Source organism: Monodelphis domestica, chromosome 1 (genome assembly GCF_027887165.1).
Source record: "Monodelphis domestica isolate mMonDom1 chromosome 1, mMonDom1.pri, whole genome shotgun sequence".
In the NCBI taxonomy this organism is placed as follows: Eukaryota; Metazoa; Chordata; class Mammalia; order Didelphimorphia; family Didelphidae; genus Monodelphis; species Monodelphis domestica.
Window position 1 is genome coordinate 283,219,645 of NC_077227.1, and position 17,098 is coordinate 283,236,742.

At 39.5% G+C, this 17,098-nt stretch overlaps 1 long non-coding RNA gene across 1 annotated transcript in view; it reads right to left on the bottom strand.

Moving 5' to 3' along the window:
• Positions 1–17,098, bottom strand: part of LOC130456332 (uncharacterized) — a 125,133-nt gene extending 108,035 nt beyond the window's left edge. The window contains exons 1-2 of the long non-coding RNA XR_008915014.1: positions 12,022–17,098; positions 7,690–7,756 (exon numbers count right to left, since the gene is read on the bottom strand). This is a non-coding gene — a long non-coding RNA (uncharacterized LOC130456332). The remainder of the gene's footprint in view (positions 1–7,689; positions 7,757–12,021) is intronic.

The following is a 17,098-nucleotide window of genomic DNA, read 5'->3' on the forward strand; positions in this document are numbered from 1 at the left end:
AACCATTATCAAATTTAGATATATCAAATAAAAAAATAAATAAGAGGTAAAAGAAGTGAACGAAATCTTAGAAAAATTAGAATTAATAGACATATGGAGAAAAATAAATAGGGATAAAAAGGAATACACCTTCTTCTCAGCACCACATGGCACATTCACAAAGATTGACCATACATTAGGTCACAGAAACATGGCACACAAATGCAAAAAAGCAGAAATAATAAATGCAGCCTTTTCAGACCACAAGGCAATAAAAATAACGATCAGTAATGGTACATGGAAAACCAAATCAAAAACTAATTGGAAACTAAACAATATGATACTCCAAAATCGTTTAGTTAGAGAAGAAATCATAGAAACAATAATTTCATCGAGGAAAATGACAATGGCAAGACATCCTTTCAAACCTTTTGGGATGCAGCCAAAGCAGTAATCAGAGGTAAATTCATATCCCTGAGTGCATATATTAACAAACTAGGGAGAGCAGAGATCAATCAATTGGAAATGCAAATAAAAAAACTCGAAAGTGACCAAATTAAAAACCCCCAGCAGAAAACAAAACTAGAAATCCTAAAAATTAAGGGAGAAATTAATAAAATCAAAAGTGATAGAACTATTGGTTTAATAAATAAGACAAGAAGCTGGTACTTTGAAAAAACAAACAAAATAGACAAAGTACTGGTCAATCTAATTTAAAAAAGGAAGGAAGAAAAGCAAATTAACAGCATCAAAGATGAAAAGGGGGACATCACCTCTGAGGAAGAGGAAATTAAGGCAATCATTAAAAATTACTTTGCCCAATTATATGGCAATAAATATACCAATTTAAGTGATATGGATGAATATATACAAAAATACAAACTGCCTAGACTAACAGAAGAGGAAATAGAATTCTTAAATAATCCCATATCAGAAAATGAAATCCAACAAGCCATCAAAGAACTTCCTAAGAAAAATCCCCAGGGCCTGATGGATTCACCAGTGAATTCTATCAAACATTCAGAGAACAGTTAATCCCAATACTATACAAACTATTTGACATAATAAGCAAAGATGGAGTTCTACCAAACTCCTTTTACGACACAAACATGGTACTGATTCCAAAACCAGGCAGGTCAAAAACAGAGAAAGAAAACTATAGACCAATCTCCCTAATGAATATAGATGCAAAAATCTTAAATAGGATACTAGCAAAAAGACTCCAGCAAGTGATCAGAAGGGTCATTCACCATGATCTATGAACATATGAACATAACTACAAAATACTCGCCACCCAACTAAAACTAAACTTGAGCAAATGGAAAACATTAACTGCTCATGGGTAGGACGAGCCAATATAATAAAAATGACCATCCTACCCAAACTTATTTATCTATTTAGTGCCATACCCATGGAAATCCCAAAAAATTTCTTTACTGATTTGGAAAAAACCATAACAAAGTTCATTTGGAAGAACAAAAGATCAAGGATATCCAGGGAAATAATGGAAAAAAAAACACAAATGAGGGGGGCCTAGCAGTCCCAGACCTCAAACTATATTACAAAGCAGCAGTCATCAAAACAATTTGGTACTGGCTAAGAGACAGGAGGATCAGTGGAATAGACTGGGGGCAAGTGACCTCAGCCAGACAGTATACGATAAACCCAAAGATCCCAGGTCTTGGGACAAAAATTCACTATTCAATAAGAACTGCTGGGAAAATTGGAAGACAGTGTGGGAGAGATTAGGAATTGATCAACACCTGACACCCTACACCAAGATAAATTCAAAATGGGTGAAAGACTTAAACATAAAGAAGGAAACCATAAGTAAATTGGGTAAACACAGAATAGTATACATGTCAGACCTTTGGGAGGGGAAAGACTTTAAAACCAAGCAAGACATAGAAAGAATCACAAAATGTAAAATAAATAATTTCGACTACATCAAATTAAAAGGCTTTTGTACAAACAAAACCAATGTAACTAAAATCAGAAGGAAAACAACAAATTGGGAAAAAATCTTCATAAAAACCTCTGACAAAGGTTTAATTACTCAAATTTATAAAGAGCTAAATCAATTTTACAAAAAATCAAGCCATTCCCCAATTGATAAATGGGCAAGGGACATGGATAGGCAGTTCTGATAAAGAAATCAAAACTATTAATAAGCACATGAAGAAATGTTCTAAATCTCTTATAATCAGAGAGATGCAAATCAAAACAACTCTGAGGTATCACCTCACACCTAGCAGATTGGCTAACATGACAGCTATGGAAAGTAATGAAAGCTGGAGGGGATGTGGCAAAGTAGGGACATTAATTCATTGCTGGTGGAGTTGTGAACTGATCCAGCCATTCTGGAGGGCAATTTGGAACTATGCCCAAAGGGCGATAAAAGACTGTCTGCCCTTTGATCCAGGCATAGCACTGCTGGGTCTGTACCCCAAAGAGATAATGGACAAAAAGACTTGTACAAAAATATTCATAGCTGCACTCTTTGTGGTGGCCAAAAATTGGAAAACGAGGGAATGCCCATCAATTGGGGAATGGCTGAACAAATTGTGGTATATGTTGGTGATGGAATATTATTGTGCTAAAAGGAATAATAAAGTGGAGGAATTCCATGGAGACTGGAACGACCTCCAGGAAGTGATGCAGAGCGAGAGGAGCAGAACCAGGAGAACATTGTACACAGAGACAAACACACTGTGGTATAATCGAACGTAATGGACTTCTCCATTAGTGGCGGTGTAATGTCCCTGAACAATCTGCAGGGATCTAGGAGAAAAAACACTATCCATAAGCAGAGGACAAACTGAGGGAGGAGAAACACCGAGGAAAAGCAACTGCCTGACTACAATGGCTGAGGGGACATGACAGAGGAAAGACTCTAAACGAACACTCTAATGCACATACTAACAACATGGCAATGGGTTCGAATCAAGAACACATGTGATACCCAGTGGAATCATGCGTCGGTTGTAAACCTTAACATTTCTTAGACTTATAAATGTTGGAAAGTTCACCATTGGGAAATTTCATAAATTTATAAGTCTAAGAAATTTACTGGGGGGGGGGGGGTGAGGGAGGAAAAGAAAATGATCTTTGTCTTTAATGAATAATGCATAGAAATGATCAAATAAAATACTATAAAATTAAAAAAAAGAACAAGAGGCCCACAATGAGGAAAATGCTTATTTCCCCCCTTTTTAATTAACTAAAATTAATTGAAAATTAGCATTTCTTTCCATTATGAATTTAGGCAATATGCCATTATTCTTAGAAGCACAAAAAAGTTGAACCCTGATGATCACAGATCATAATCACTACATGATCACTGCTGTCTATTCTAGCTGTTCTGATATTCCAGTGGTCTGGAGAATTATTCACTAATCAATACCTGAGACAAAAATTACCATGACAAAAATTGAACAGATGCTATTGAGAAAATTCACTTCACCCCCATCCTAACCAGCTCCATCCCTACCCCTGTTGCCTTGGTGGCTCAGGGCCTCAGGGCCAGGATGGGCTTTGCAATCCAGTGACTAAGAGCCCTATCACCCCTTCTTCATTTTGGTAGAGACACAATGGCAGAGGATTCACAGGTCTGGATGGGTTTTAATCTACAATGAAGTTTTCATTACATTATTTTTCCACCAAAACCTACTTCTCTTCTGAATTTCCCTGTTACTATTGAAAGGCATCCCTCATCCTTCCCTCAGCCAGGTTCCCAGCTTTGTTGTCATCCTGAAATGATCATTCTCCCTACATGTCCAAATTGTCAATGAAGCTTGTTATTTCTACCTCCAAATATTTTGTATTTGTCCCCTTCTCTCCAACTCACATAGCCACTACCCCAGTTCAGGTCCTCATCTCCTCTTGTCTGGATTTTTACAATCACCTACCTGGTCTCCCTCATTCAAATCTCTTGCCAGTCCAATCCATCATCCATGAAATTGCCAAAACAATTTTCCTAAAGCACAGGTCTGACTATTACTTCCCTACTCAATAAACTCCAACTTGATCCCTTTTTCACTTCTGTTTTGTGTATGATCACATATTTATCAATAAATTAATAAACCTATATTAAGGATACATACTCAAAAAAGTCTTTCTGATAAGGATCCAAAATGCTTAGACACCATTATGCTATTCTATTACTTTCTATTTCTAACTTGGAACTGTTTCATGTTTTGCCTGTGTCAATTCAGAAATTTAGAGTGTCATGAATACCTTTGGCAGTGTGGCAAAGACTACACACATCAGAGCAATGTTTTTTACAGAGTAAACAAATCATATTGAAATTCACTTATCCAAAAAAAAATTTTTTTTAATGAATATAAGGAGAAGAAATGTGAAAGAATACTCCTGACCCTTTGTGGAAGTGGAAGGTCCACTGGTATTTTCCGAATTTTTCAGTGTATTGATTGGTTATATGGATTTTGTCCCCTTCTTTTCTTTTAAAAAATACTATTTGCGGGGGCAGCTGGATAGCTCAGTGGATTGAGAGCCAGGCCTAGAGATGGGAGGTCCTAGGTTCAAATGTGGCCTCAGACACTTCCCAGCTGTGTGACCCTGGGCAAGTCACTTGACCCCCATTGCCTAGCCCTTACAACTCTTCTGCCTTGGAGCCAATACACAGTATTGACTCCAAGACGGAAGGTAAGGGTTTAAAAAAAAATACTAATCCAACAAGCCATCAAAGAACTTCCTAAGAAAAAATCCCCAGGGCCTGATGGATTCACCAGTGAATTCTATCAAACATTCAGAGAACAGTTAATCCCAATACTATACAAACTATTTGACATAATAAGCAAAGAGGGAGTTCTACCAAACTCCTTTTACGACACAAACATGGTACTGATTCCAAAACCAGGCAGGTCAAAAACAGAGAAAGAAAACTATAGCCCAATCTCCCTAATGAATATAGATGCAAAAATCTTAAATAGGATACTAGCAAAAAGACTCCAGCAAGTGATCAGAAGGATCATTCACCATGATCAAGTAGGATTCATACCAGGGATGCAGGGCTGGTTCAACATTAGGAAAACCATCCACATAATTGACCACATCAACAAGCAAACTAGCAAGAACCACATGATTATCTCAATAGATGCAGAAAAAGCATTTGATAAAATACAACACCCATTCCTATTAAAAACACTAGAAAGCATAGGAATAGAAGGGTCATTCCTAAAAATAATAAACAGTATATATCTAAAACCATCAGATAATATCATCTGCAATGGGGATAAACTAGACGCATTCCCAATAAGATCAGGAGTGAAACAAGGATGCCCATTATCACCTCTACTATTTGACATTGTACTAGAAACACTAGCAGTAGCAATTAGAGAAGATAAAGGAATTGAAGGCATCAAAATAGGCAAGGAGGAGACCAAGTTATCACTCTTTGCGGATGACATGATGGTCTACTTAAAGAATCCTAGAGATTCAACCAAAAAGCTAATTGAAATAATCAACAACTTTAGCAAAGTTGCAGGATACAAAATCAACCCACATAAATCATCAGCTTTTCTATATATCTCCAACACAGCTCAGCAGCAAGAACTAGAAAGAGAAATCCCATTCAAAATCACCTTAGACAAAATAAAATACCTAGGAATCTACCTCCCAAGACAAACACAGGAACTATATGAACACAACTACAAAACACTCGCCACACAACTAAAACTAGACTTGAGCAAATGGAAAAACATTAACTGCTCATGGATAGGACGAGCCAATATAATAAAAATGACCATCCTACCCAAACTTATTTATCTATTTAGTGCCATACCCATTGAACTACCAAAATACTTCTTCACTGATTTAGAAAAAACCATAACAAAGTTCATTTGGAAGAACAAAAGATCAAGGATATCCAGGGAAATAATGAAAAAAAAAACACATATGATGGGGGCCTTGCAGTCCCTGACCTTAAACTATATTACAAAGCAGCAGTCATTAAAACAATTTGGTACTGGCTAAGAAACAGAAAGGAAGATCAGTGGAATAGACTGGGGGAAAGCGACCTCAGCAAGACAGTATACGATAAACCCAAAGATCCCAGCTTTGGGGACAAAAATCCACTATTCGATAAAAACTGCTGGGAAAATTGGAAGACAGTGTGGGAGAGACTAGGAATAGATCAACACCTCACACCCTACACCAAGATAAATTCAAAATGGGTGAGTGACTTAAATATAAAGAAGGAAACCATAAGGAAACTGGGTAAACACAGAATAGTATACATGTCAGACCTTTGGGAGGGGAAAGGCTTTAAAACCAAGCAAGACATAGAAAGAATCACAAAATGTAAAATAAATAATTTTGACTACATCAAACTAAAAAGCTTTTGTACAAACAAAACCAATGTAACTAAAATCAGAAGGGAAACAACAAATTGGGAAAAAATCTTCATAAAAACCTCTGACAAAGGTTTAATTACTCAAATTTATAAAGAGCTAAATCAATTGTACAAAAAAGCAAGCCATTCTCCAATTGATAAATGGGCAAGGGACATGGATAGGCAGTTCTCAGATAAGGAAATCAAAACTATTAATAAGCACATGAAGAAGTGTTCTAAATCTCTTATAATCAGAGAGATGCAAATAAAAACAACTCTGAGGTATCACCTCACACCTAGCAGATTGGCTAACATAACAGCAAAGGAAAGTAATGAATGCTGGAGGGGATGTGGCAAAGTAGGGACATTAATTCATTGCTGGTGGAGCTGTGAACTGATCCAACCATTCTGGAGGGCAATTTGGAACTATGCCCAAAGGGCGACAAAAGAATATCTACCCTTTGATCCAGCCATAGCACTGCTGGGTCTGTACCCCAAAGAGATAATGGACAAAAAGACTTGTACAAAAATATTCATAGCTGCGCTCTTTGTGGTGGCCCAAAACTGGAAAACGAGGGGATGCCCATCAATTGGGGAATGGCTGAGCAAATTGTGGTATATGTTGGTGATGGAATACTATTGTGCTGAAAGGAATAATAAAGTGGAGGAGTTCCATGGAGACTGGAACAACCTCCAGGAAGTGATGCAGAGCGAGAGGAGCAGAACCAGGAGAACATTGTACACAGAGACAAACACACTGTGGTATAATTGAACGTAATGGACTTCTCCATTAGTGGCGGTGTAATGTCCCTGAACAATTTGCAGGGATCCAGGAAAAAAAACACTATTCATAAGCAAAGGATAAACTATGGGAGTGGAAACACCGAGGAAAAGCAACTGCCTGAATACAGCAGTTGAGGGGACATGACAGAGGAGAGACTCTAAATGAACACTCTAATGCAAATATTATCAACAAAGCAATGGGTTCAAATCAAGAAAACATCTAATGCCCAGTGGATTTACGCGTCGGCTATGGGGTGTGGGGGGGAGGAAAAGAAAATGATCTATGTCTTTAACGAATAATGCTTGGAAATGATCAAATAAAATATATTTTAAAAAAAATACTATTTGCTATCTGGGGTGAATCTTTGAGGAAAACTATCATGATGTAAAAAAACAAAAGACATCAATAAAAAAAATCTTACTTAAAAGAAAAGTTCTGTGAGCCCAATTTAAGAAGACCTGGGTAGAAGGACTCCAGGGCAGGAGCTTCCTTCACCGATGCCTATTGGCAACTTCTCTGCTATTTATAGTATTAGAGAATTGTCTGGAACACCAAGAGAGGCTAAGTGACTTACCCAGCTTATGTGAATGTCTGATTCATGATGTCAAAATCAAGAGTTTTATCCTTTGCTCTCACAATCACTAAAAGTAAAAGGAAATGGTGGAATTGATTCAGTTATGGAATTCTAGGATAGTAATAATAATGATAATGATAAAAAGAGGTTTACAAAGTGCTTTTCAAATATATTTTATCCTTAAAACAATCCTGGGAGGTAGGTGCTACTAATATTCCCACTTTGCTAATGAGGAAACAGTCATTTGTCCAGGATCACAAAGCAAGAAAATGAGGCCAGATTTGAACTGCCTGACTCCAGGCCCAGCCCTCTATCTACTATGTCACCAAAGCTATCTACCCTGATGGGATCAAAAGGACTATGATTTAGGGAAGACTTAAACTAAGTCTTTTAGAAGGATAGAATCCTGCATATAGGAGAAAAGGAATCCAAACTACAGAATTAGTGGGAAGGAGGAAGGCCTAGAAACAGTGGAGTAGACTGAAGGAAGCCAAAAGAAAATGATTTGGGGGTTGGCAACAGAAAATGGAAAAATAAGACTCCCTTATGTCTAGGGTTTCCTTAAGAAGGGCTTTATACCAATAAGAATATTCAAAAATTACAGGAAGCTGAATTTTCCTGGTCTAGTCATAGAATCCTGGAATTTAGAGCTATAAAGAAACTCTTAAGGCTGTCTAGTCCAACCCACTCATTTTATACTTGAGGAACCTGAAAGCCAGAGAAGTAAAAATGAGGGGTAGCACAGTGGATACAGCACCAGGTCTAGAATCAGGAATATTTGGGTTCAAATCTGACCTTAGGCAAATTACTTAACTCCATTTGCTTAGCTCTTATTGCTCTTCTGTCTTAGAACTGATATTAAGACAGAAGGTAAGGGTTTGAAAAAAATATTTAGAAAGTAAGTGATGACAAAGGCTCAATTTCTGCCTCTCAGCAATAATAACTCTTACCCTTTTAGAGATACCCTTCACTGTAAGGAGTCTTATTTTCATAGGTATAGATAGAAACTGAAACATATGTAGAAGACATTTCTAATTCCTATAGTATATTAATTATGTAGTCCTAGGTAGAGAACCCAAGAAAGTCTAATGTCTAGTTTTGTCCTAGAGAAAGGGAATCTTGAGAGTTTCTAATTCCCACTCTCAAATTTTCCACTCAAACAAAAGGTTCTGTTTAGTCTTCTGACCTGATATCTGAATAACTGCAAGAGTCAGAGAATGACAGACCTGGGAAGGACTTTAAAAAGGTAGCTAGAGAGAGAGCTAGACCTAGAGACAAAAGGTTCTGAATTCAAATCTGGCCTCAGATGCTTCTTAGCTTATGTGACCCTGGACAAGTCACTTAACTCTAACTGCCTAGCCCTTACTGGCTTTCTGCCTTGGAACCAATTACTTAGTATCAATTCTATGACAGAAAGAAAGGTGTTTTAGGGTTTTTTTTAAAGACTTAGTCCAATCTCTTCATTATATAGATAAGAAAGCAGGTCAAGAGAGATTGACTTATCTAAAGTCATATAAGTGCAAGAATCAAAGCCAAGATGACTCTTGGTTAGGACCTGTGACTCCAAATCCAGGACTCTTTCCACTAAACTACACAGCCTTCTAACTGCCCTCCCTCTCAGTCTTCCCCTGTTCTAATCTATCCTATCCACAACTGCCAAATTCATCTTCTCTAAATGTCGCTCATGTAATGGAGGAACTGGCCAAAAGAAATGTAGCAAGGGAAATTACAGGGTGCAAGAGAATGACTGACAGGGTGTGAGACTCAGAATCTTCCTGAGCCTGATTGAGTCAGAACTACTAGGGACAGTTGATTAACTGTCACTCTGGACCTGAGAGAGAGAGAGGAGACAGGTGTATGTGTAAATCATCTTGAAGCCCATCTATCAAGTTACTGGTCTTTTTAATATCTACTGGCTCTGGTGTGGATTCATTCTTCAGTCTTCTGGACAGTGATTGAAGAGTGGAATATCTACTTGGAAGAGACCATCTATGGACATTACACCTGGGATTCCTGTTTCTAGCTCACCAAGGACTCTTTGTGAAATACTGATTCCCTCTTGGACTTGCCTTTAGATAACTTAGGGTTTAGTCTAGTGTAAGTCAGATATTGATTATTTAGTGGGTAAAAGAATTCAGATTTCTCCTCTTTCCCATTTCCCTTTCCTTCATCATTTCTATGTTAAAATAAATACAATATTTATGTTTTTCCCTCTGTATTACTTTCCTAACCCCATCCAAATTATATAAAATTATATATACTTTTAACAGTACCCATATGCTACGATATGCCCTGCCCAAAGGATTACATAGAGTCCATGCAGATTTTCCTTGCCTGGTTCCAATCCAACGTGAGATTTATCCATGGATATTTTAAGGATAATTTTTAGGGTTGTGACCTAATCTAAATTAATTTTGGTCACCAGGGAATATCCCAAATAAAATGCCCAAGTCAGCTGGAAATTTATGGTGATTTTAATTAATATAGAGGAAAGAAATTAAGGAGAAGGGAGAGGGAAAGGGTGTGGAATTTCTCCTGGCCTATGCCAGGGGAAGTTCAAAGTCATTCACCATGAGATCTCTGAAGATTAGTGGCTTTCTAAAAGGGTAGTGTTGAAAGGTAAAGGAGAAAGAATCAGCCTAAACTCTGATAGAGCTCAATAAAGATGTCTCACCCAAACTAGGCTACTCAGCTTCTCCCAGTATAGTATCAAGGAAAACTCACCACCAAACCGGACAATAGTTTCTACTACCTCTCCGCCACAAAAGAGAGCCAGAGAGAGGAAGTGACGTGATATATATAGATGGTTTTTACATCACTTTCTTTTTTTTTTTAAACCATCAATGCAATGCTTTATTGAGAGAGAAAAAGTGGAGCACTATCTCAAGGCTTTGACCTAAGTCAAATACACACAAAATTCGCAGAAAAATCCCTTATTTATAGGAGAATGGTGATACCATAAAGCCTCTCTGAAGGGATGATAGCATTTTTACAATGTTGAAATCCAGAAATAAAGGACAAGAATATGAAATAGGTTTGCAATGGATACATTCAAGGAAATTAACATTTTAAAGAAATAATCAGGAAGCTGGAGACAGATAAAAAGAGGGGAGCTCTGGGGAACTGGATTATCTGGGAGGGACTGAGTTTTTACAATGGGTACACAGTATCATTCCAGCCTTTGGGCTTGACTACCTGGAGGAACCTTTGATTCAATGGGAAGAACTTTTAAGACAAAATGGTACTTATGAATTGATCATGTGGTGCTTCAAGGTCTAAGAACTGCCAAAACATTTATAGGTTGTAAAGCTTTTGTCCTACAGGAAGAAGAGTGGAGGGTGAGATAATCTTCTCTTGAAGGAGTTTGATAGGGTAGGCGGGGAAGGAGGAGAGACCAGATTTACTAACTTAGTTATTAATAATTATTACCTTGAGAATAACACACTAATTTTTCACTCCACACGAAAAGGTTTCTCTCCAGTGTGGCTCCTCTGATGTTGTGTCAAGATGGCTCCTCTGTGTGAAAGCCTTTCCACAGAGTTTACATTTATAGGGTTTCTCGCCTGTGTGAATTCTCTGATGTGCAACAAGATCACCCCTCCGCATGAAAATCTTTCCACAGTGTTTACATTCATAAGGCTTCTATCCACTGTGGATTCTATGATGTGCGAAAAGAGTGCTCTTCCTTGTGAAAGTCTTTCCACATTGTTTACATTCATAAGTTTTCTCTCCATTGTGGACAGTCTTGTGTCTGGAAAGACTGAGACTAAGTGTGAAAATCTTTCTACATTGTTTACATTCATAAGGTTTCTCTCCAGTGTGGCTTCTCTGATGTTTAACCAAAGCGCTTCTCACTGTGAAAGCCTTTCCACACAGTTTACATTCATAAGGCTTCTCTCCAGTGAGGATTCTCTGATGTCTGGCAAGATTGTATTTCTGTGTGAAATCCTTTCCACATTGTTTACATTTATAACGCTTCTTTCCACAGTGGTTTACTTGATGTACAACAAGTTCACAGTTCTGACTGGAAAGTCTCCTACCTTTATTACTCACAGAAACCATCTTTACACGTTTACTTTTTCGATGTCTGATGAGATCTAAATGCAAGCCAAAGGCTATTCTCCCTAGGTTACCTTGATACATGGGCATTTCACAAGGTTTCTTAGGGGACTGAATAAGTCCTATTTCTTTAGGAAAGCATTTGCTGTATTTACTATCCTGACAACACTCATTTCCTGAGGTCAATTTTGTATAACAATTTAGGACTGAATATTGACTGAATTTCTCTGAAGTCTCATCAAATTCAAAATCACTCTTTGGATTTTTATTTACCTTCATATTAGAGCCACAGATTTCTCTCAAAGAGAAGTTACAGGGACCCTCAGTTATGAATCGTTGGGGGTCATATCCTTCCACAAAAAGGTTTAGCTGTGTAGACATCTTCACTTCAAAATTAGTCTCTGCCTCTGGACTGGAGCTCCTTGGGTCTTCTTGCTCTAGCAGCTAGGATGCTTCCCCTTGCTAGAAACAGGAAATAAAATTATCTCTAGGAACTGGAAGCCCCACAGAGAGTAAATTCTGCATATTCTCCAGCATGACCTGCAGGTACAGCTCTCTCTGAGAATGGTCCAAAAGGCCCCACTCCTCCTGGGTGAAGTCCACAGTCACATCCTTGAGTGTTATTGACCCCTGGGAGGGGGGCCTCAGGGTCCCATGGGCCATTCTCTCTGGCTCCAGGCTCTCTGCTGGGGCCAGACTGGGGTCCTTCAGGGGTGGGAGTCCCAAGGGATAGGAAGACTTCCTCTTTGTGGGCACCGGGGTTTGGGGCTCCTTCCTTGTCTCCTCTCACCCGGAAATGGTCGTGGAACCCCATTGGTGCACCTTCTGGGAACCGAGACTAACCACGTGAGATTTCTGGCATGTTTCCTGGCTGTCTTTACATCACTTTCTTGCATCTCACATGTACCAATGGTAGCTTAAGTTTGACTTAGGACAGCCCAGGGGTCTGTCAGTTGTTTCTGATTTGTCATTTGCTAGCACATGTCTGTTGAAGGCCATCCTCCTAAATACTTAATTCTTTTTTTTATTATTTATTTCTTTTTAATATATTTTGTTTGATCATTTCCAAGCATTATTCATTAAAGACATAGATCATTTTCTTTTCCTCCACCCCACCCCCCATAGCTGACGCGTAAATCCACTGGGTATTACATGTTTTCTTGATTTGAACCCATTGCTTTGTTGATAATATTTGCATTAGAGTGTTCATTTAGAGTCTCTCCTCTGTCATGTCCCCTCAACCTCTGTATTCAGGCAGTTGCTTTTCCTCGGTGTTTCCACTCCCATGGTTTATCCTTTGCTTATGAATGGTGTTTTTTTCTCCTGGATCCCTGCAAATTGTTCAGGGACATTACACCGCCATTAATGGAGAAGTCCATTACGTTCGATTATACCACAGTGTATTAGTCTCTGTGTACAATGTTCTCCTGGTTCTGCTCCTCTCGCTCTGCATCACTTCCTGGAGGTTGCTCCAGTCTCCATGGAACTCCTCCACTTTATTATTCCTTTTAGTACAATAGTATTCCATCACCAACATATACCACAATTTGCTCAGCCATTCCCCAATTGATGGGCATCCCCTAAATACTTAATTCTTAAGGCCATCCTCCTCAATACTTAATCCTTAAGTAGGGGTTTAGACCAAGCAGGGTGGAGTAAATCTAAAATTCACAATATCCATTTATTTCACTGGTATGAAGTTTGATGGAAAAATGGTTTAGAAAGTGATGGTAGCCTGGACTTAGAAAAGACTCGAGCTCTGCTCCTCAGAAATAACTCTCACCCTTTTAGATATGCCCTTCATTAAGAGATGAGATGATCTATTCTCTTAGGTATAGATAGAAAGCAAGACATGTAAAAGAAAACATTTCTAAATCCCAAAATATGCACTATCATCTAATCCAACATGAAATTGGGGGGTAGTCAGTTTCGTGTCATGAATGACTTAAGAGCTGATATTTTGTAGAGATAAAAAGTCTTCTAATTACTTTGGAAATGGAAGGAATGATGGCTTGAGAGGCTGAACCAGAATTGAGTGTGCACCTAAAAGGTATGAGCAGCCAACTTTCTCTTCCCTAGTTTCTCTCAAGTGAAGAAGGGTGTTTTGAGATGCTGAATTATAGGAAATTGACCCCTGACATGGGCTGCCTTTCTTTTGGGTTTATCCTGTCCTGATCCTAAGTGAATGAGTGTTCTGAGAAAGCAGTACCCAGGAAACTAGAACACTTGGGAGGTTCATCAGCACCATCAGAAAGATCCTTCTGCCAACAGGAGTCAGTAGGAGAACTTGCCAAAGTGATAGTGGCTAACACCAGAGGAAGCACACCTACAGACAGAAATAGAAAGACATTCCCCCAGGGGAGTGGCAGCTTCCAGAATCAGGATGCCTCATAATAGAGAGAAAGTCCAGCTACTGAATCTAGTAAAATACTACTCCTTAAAGCCTAGAAGAAAGCTACATCTTACAATAACTTGATAAAGACTCCCAAAAGGAAGAAAGGGTTTCAAGGACCAAGTAAGTAGCTACTGCTCAGCCACACATGTTACCTGCACATCATACTTGAATCCACTCTCTACAGGGACCTTGAGTATGTGCAGTCTCCTCCCACCCCTAGAGTAGAGAGGGTGGAGATATTTTGTAATTACTGTTCTTGCTAGCCTTTTTTAAAGAAGCTAATTGAGTTCTCCTGGTTGATTTATTGATATTTAAGTTTAGGGGGACACACAAGATGGGGGCTCATGAGCAGCAGCATTAGAAACCATAATTACCCCCCCCCATAGAATCCTAAAGGGAATCATAGCCTGGCCCTTTGGGAATCTAACCTGCCAGTTTGTTGTAACTTGACAGAAATTGAGTACAGAGGAGTTGTTCTACTCATATCATATCCCTCCTGTGCTAAAAAAAAAAAAAAACTTTCAAGTGATTCTCTGTTCTGGCATTTAACTGCCTGTGCAGTCCCTGCACTCCTCTTAGCCTGTTTCTTCATTTGTACAACAGGGATGATAATACTTGTACCATCTACCTCAAAGTGTTATTATACATTTTGAACTATCATCAGACCCAAACTCCTCTGCCAGCATTATTTCCATCAAATGACACTTTCTCTTGTCTACCTCTCCATGAGAAGATGCATGTGGGTGCCTTTCCTTGACAAATATTGCAATTTTTTGACCCTCCTACCTTCCCTATTACTGTAGAGAGCAACATCATCCTCCCAGTTCCTCAGGCTCACAATTTAGGAGTCATTCCAGATTCCTCACTATTTCTCACTCCCTGCAGATCAATGGTTCAGGCAACAAGAGCAAGGAGAGTCAAGATGGCAGCTTAGAGGTAGCAAAAGTTCAGATCTCTGAAAACCCTTCCTTACTGATCTGAAATTCAAACTTAATAACAGGACAGAGCCGGGGAACCCTCCTCCTGGACTCAGATCAAAAGGTACGCCCCCCCAAAAGCCGGAATCCTAGATCACTCGGGTCTAAGGAGAAGGCAGAAGGAAGGTCCCAGGACCCCTCCCCCCCAACCCAGAGTGCTGAGCCAACAGCAGCAGTGGGAACATCAGGGCTGGCAAAAGGGCCTCAGGGCCGGCTGTTCTGCAGGGCATACCTTGAAAGCAACCTAAGCCAGTCTCAGGGTGTCCAACACAGATGGCAGGGAAACAGAGGTGGGGGGGGCTCCATCTGAGTCTCACTGGAGGTTTTTGCTTTGGAGCACATCCAGTCCAATCCAGCTGAACATAATCACATCAGGAGCCCTCAGGGCTCAGGGAGGCCAGGACACCCCCCCCCCTTAGAGTTCAGGGTCTTCTGAAAGGACAGAAACCTTGGGGCCTGCAAAGAGGTTGCTCAGAAGGGTGCACCTTGAAAGTAACCTGGGCCAGTCTCAGGGGAGAGGGGGCAGGGAAGCAGCAGAGGTTTTTGCTTCAGGGCACATCCAGTCCAATCCAGCTGAACCTAATCCCATCAGGAGCCCTCAGAGCTCAGGGAGGCCAGGATCCCTCCCCCCCTTAGAGTGCAGGGTCTTCTGAAAGGACAGAAACCTCAGGGCTGGCAAAGGCACTGAGGTACCTTGCGGACAGTGTTGTGCCAGGCTCAGAGCGTGGAAGTAAGGCAGCAGAGAAGAAACTGGAGGGAACTGAAATGCTGTCAGTCAGGGGAGGGCAGACCCTGGGCTTCCCCGGGAAGACAGCGCAGCTGCAGAGAATGGACAATTTGCCTGGGGCTGAAGCCTCGGACCATCAGACAGATACACTAAGAGCCAGTCCTCCTCACTCAGATAGAGATGGCAAACAGTACAGAAGTGCAAAAGCCTCCAAACACCAAGAAAAGCAAGAAGAAGGGGGTGACTTTGGACACATTTTATGGAGCAAAAATACAAAATACAGAGGAGATAGAAGAGGAAACAAACAAATGCTCCAATAACTTCCAAAGGAAATGGAAATTCTCCACAAACTCTTGAAGAATTTACATCGGAAATTATCAAAAAGATGGAAGCTTCTGGCAGGAAAAACGGGAAACAATGCAAAAGGAACTCAGCAATATGAGATACCAAAATATGCAAATGCAGAAACAGCTCGAAGCCTCAAAAAACAGGTCAGACCAAACTGAAAAGGAAAACCAGTCTTTAGAGGTCAGAATCAGGAAACTGGAAGACAATAATCTTGCAAACGAGCAAGAAATAATAAAGCAAAGTCAAAAGATTAGAGAATTAGAAGACAACATAAAATATCTCACTGACAAGGTGACAGACCTGGAAAACAGAGGAAGGAGAGACAACCTGAGAATCACTGGTCTGCCCGAAAAACCAGAGATAAACAGTAATCTTGATATCATAATACATGATATCATCAAAGAAAACTGCCTAGAGATTCTAGAAAAAGGGGACAAAATATGCATTGAAAGAGTTCACAGAATACCCTCTATGCTAAATCCCCAAAAGATAACTCCCAGGAATGTAATTGCCAAATTCCAAAGCTTCCAAGCAAAAGAAAAAATCTTACAAGAAGCCAGAAAAAAAGACAATTTAATATAAAGGAACACCAATCAGGGTCACACAGGACCTAGCAATTTCCACTCTGAACGACCGTAAAGCATGGAACATGATATTCAGAAAAGCAAGATAGCTGGGTCTTCAACCAAAAATCAGTTATCCATCAAAACTGACTACTTCCAGGGGGGAAGTATGGGCATTCAACAAAATACAAGATTTCCAAACGTTTGTAAAGAAAAGACCAGAGCTTTGCAGAAAATTTGATATCCAAACACAAAGAGCAAGAGAAACATGAAAAGGTAAATATGGAGGAAAGGGAAAAGGAGAAAAATGTTATTTTTTTCTTTTATTCAAATTCTGTTC